This window comes from Nelumbo lutea, chromosome 1 (genome assembly GCF_056320005.1).
Source record: "Nelumbo lutea isolate HS-2025 chromosome 1, American lotus-T2T, whole genome shotgun sequence".
Lineage (NCBI taxonomy): Eukaryota > Viridiplantae > Streptophyta > Magnoliopsida > Proteales > Nelumbonaceae > Nelumbo > Nelumbo lutea.
The window spans coordinates 162060103-162064477 of record NC_142684.1 but is presented as its reverse complement, the minus strand read 5'-3'; positions in this window follow the sequence as shown (position 1 = coordinate 162064477).

The following is a 4375-nucleotide window of genomic DNA, read 5'->3' as shown; positions in this document are numbered from 1 at the left end:
AATTTTATATTACTTTTCATGTATTTATATTGTACATATTTGTATTTATACTCATTCCAAATCGAGCCTATGCAATCTTTATTTAATGGATGTATTTATTTGACTATTTGAATTCAATCATTCATAACCACTTGTAATTTGGGTAATTATAATTCATTTTTGAATTGCACTAATATTAATTAATAATCCAATTCAAATTAAATTGAATAGATATAGTAAGAATACAAGTAGACCTGTTCATGGGCTGGGTGGCCCGACGGGCCGGCCCGGCCCCCAGACGGGCTTGAACACCTATATAGGCCCGTGGGCGTAACCTCGGGCCAAAAAGCCCAGCCCGCAATAAATTCGAGCCGGGCTCGGGATTTGCCAAAATAGCCCGGCCCGACCTATAAATAAACCTAAAAACCCTAATTGAATACCCCTCTTTTTTTCACCCCTTTCCCTTCTTTTTCTAACCGAATTCTTCTTCTCCACATCCTCTTTCCCTTCTTTATATATATTTTTAATATAAATAAATTTTGAATTTATATATTTTTTAATGTAAATAAATTCTGATTTATATTTATTATTGAATAGGAAAATTTTCTAATTTTTTTTATTAGGTCGGGCCGGATTCGGGCTCGGGCCTAACATATTTCTGTTAATGAAGAGTAAAAGCCTGGCCCGAGCCCATGAACAGGTCTAAATACAAATAGTGGAAGGATGGAGAATATACAAAATCAATACAAAAAGAATGTGGGTAAAAAAACTTATTAGGTACCGCATTAAACCCAATATCTAATAGTTCTACCTACTATTGGATTTGAACCAATGACCCCCGCCATGTGAAAGCATAAGTAGGTCGTTTATCGTCATAAAGAGAAACAAATGGGAACCATCACATCGATGGATTATAGATGGAATATTAGTTCTACGCAATACCAATCCTTAGTAGGAAAGAGATTCGGGAGCTATTATGTTGGATCATGAAATATTCATATTGACAAGAAAGTTATCTACATGATGAAATATCTATCACAAGCACAATGGCTATAGCTCAGTTGGTATAGCACCTCGTTTACAATGGCTATAGTTCAGTGCATATTATCAGAAATTGTGAGCATTAGTAGCCTTTTTTTTGTTGCTAAAGCTTCAATAGATTCAAATCACATTAAATACAATGCATCAAATACATATTACCAAGGTTCAAAGTATGGTGGGAACACAATACAATTTTGAGCTTTAGTAGCTTTTTTGAAATTTTCACTCTTTTTATTTTTTACTAAGAATGCATTTGTTTGCGATATAAACATAGAACCGGGGGTAATTTATGCACTCCACTTCAGATTTGTGAGTGTGTTTGAAATGCAAAAAATGCAATGATTAAGATAGGAAAAGTGTCTTTTTGACATTTTCGTAGTGTGAGGAGAGTGCATTACTGTACCTATTTTTGGCTACAAATTTTTATTTTTTAAATCTCGAGTTGATCGAATAGGAGAGAGACCACCGTATAAACTTTTACATTGATTTAAAACAAACAAGAAGATAACAAAAAATGGTTTAGAACTGAAAACCCACATTGCATCCTTAATTGAAAAAGAGGTATTTATGTAGAGTACATGTTTGTGTTTGTATCGCAAACAAACACAACCCAAGGATCAAAATATTCGTATTAGGTGGCCACATGGAAACACATGGATACACTATGATGGTGTGTTATAAATAGAGTCAAGGGTTTTGAAAGCTAGGGAATAAAAGTCTCTCCATCATGCACTTAAAATAAAAGAATAAAAAAATAAGAGTTAACATTATGTAATCAATATTTTTATCCTTATTTTTCTTCACAATAAGGTTTTTGGGGCAGATATACTAAGGTAAGGGCACACACAAATAAAGAATAAAGATATAAAATAATATTATATAATCAAATTTAACTTTTATGAGCATAAACCAAGGCAAACATTCACTTTATAATAGTATAGATAGGGAGGGGTTCTAAGGGTTATACATAAATACCCTAATAATCCCTACATTTCAGCACATCACATTTTTATAATCAATGCACATCTCTATCCAAAATAATAGAGAAACATTCATCTATAATGATAAAAAAGAAAAAATAATAACATGTAGGAGTGATTTTTTTTCCCTTGGAAACATACACTTTTTGCCCTTCATTGAGCATTTTACTCCAAAATTTTAATATTTTTTAACATAAAATATATTTTTTTGGCAAATGAAAATCTGGATATTTGTTAAAATGTATACAAAGTTTTTAACATAAATTTTTAATATTTGCTAACATGCTCTTTATTAACAATTATACATTCATATGTAAAATATGCCAAATATTCTATTTTGTATTTATTTAAAAATAAGATATTGAACTATATATCTATACTACTTTAACAAGCACGAATAACCTTATTTATGGATTTTTTAGGACAAAATTGACCCCTCTATGTTTAAATTTATTGATAAAAATCGAGGGCAAAATGGTAATCAATTGTTAATATTAAATGAGTTGAAAATATATAATTATAAGATATTCAATGCATCCAATTTATTCTCATTAAATCCAACACTTAAGGTATTAATTTGCATTCACTTTCATTGAATCATATATTTAAGGCATTTTTATTTTTTGTCATCACTAAATTCTATTAATTAAATCCATACATAATAAATTAATAATTCCAATAACATAAAAACATACTTTTAAAACCTACCTGAAAAAAATAGTGTTTTCATCCAGGTAGTGGTAAGAAATTAAACCATTTTGGGTCAAATGGACCAATCTATGTTGCCACAATTAAATAATAAAATTAAAAAATAGATAAAATGAAAAAAATATAGAAATTCAAAACATTGAAAACATTTTTAACATCATATATTCGATATATTAAAAAATAATAAGCATGATAAATAAGAAATGATTTTATTAATGATGGAAATTGAATGTAAAATTTAAAACCAATTAGAAATAAAACTATCTTCCTATTCTCTTTCATGAAATCTCACATTAAGGAATATTCTCTTATTAAATCCACAAAATTAATTTTAATATTACAAAAATAAATACTTTGAAAACAAAACAATTTTCTTCCCTCCCAATGGTGGGTAAGCAATTCAACCATTTTGGGTCAAATGGATCAATAAATAATGTCATAATTAAATAATAAAAATTAAAATATATAATACAAAAAATAAAAAGAATTGGATATATCTAATATTGAATATTCATTATACTAAACAAAAATGCGTATAAAATATAAGAAGTAATTTTATTAATGATGAAAATGGAATGTCAAAGTTAAAATCAACCTATAAATGAAATGATGTCATAGTCAAACAATAAAATTTTAAAAAATAGAAAAAAATTGGGCACATATCTAATGTTATATATTCATAAAAATAAATATTGGGTACATCTTTAATATTATACAATCATTACCAATAATGGAAATGTAATATAAAATTTAGTGTCAACCTATAAATAACATTATTTTCCTTTTTGGGTTGTGTGGGTTAGTGGTTTGGGTCAAATGCATTAGCCAATGATATGATAGTTAAACAATAAATCTTTAAAAATAAAAAGTACAAGTAATCAAAAGAATATATATATATATATATATATATTAATTATGTCAAACAAAAATTAAGTCTGACAAGTAAAAATTATTTATATGATATAGATGATATATAATTAAAAAAAATCCGAAAGTAAAGCTATTTTCTTATCTAGATGATGGGTCAATAATCCAACTTTTCAAAGATAATCATGATATCATAATTGAATAATAAATATTTAAAAAAGATAGAACACGAACAATGAAAAAGTATAAAATTCTGTCATATTTATATATTCATCATAATAAATAAAAATATTTATTAAAATAAAATTTATTTTTATTTATAGAAAAATAGAATAAAAATTAATAGTAATAATAATTGTTATTATAATTTAAAATTTCCACATACAATACACATGCACATTTACTACAAGCATTTGAGTTTATTTTTAATCATATTCTTACTTTTGTTAGTTTTCATTTTTTATCTTAATTATGATATATCTAAAATTAAAGTAATTAATATAAAAAAATTGTCACATAGTATATATATATATTCGAATTCGGTCCAATTAATAAAATGGAATACATTTTCATTTTTCAAATGTGACAATGTTTTTATACTTCTTAGCATTGAATTCAAATTTGAATCGTATTAAATCCGATCCATTTCAGCCCTACCCTAAAGGGCAAGTTTAAGCCCTGATCCGACCCACTTCTTACCCGCGTCATACCATCAACGGATTCCCGTGGCACCGGCCTGAAACCCAAGACGCCCATCCATCGCTCCATGTAAATAGTAAAGTTCATTATAGTTTGTTTCT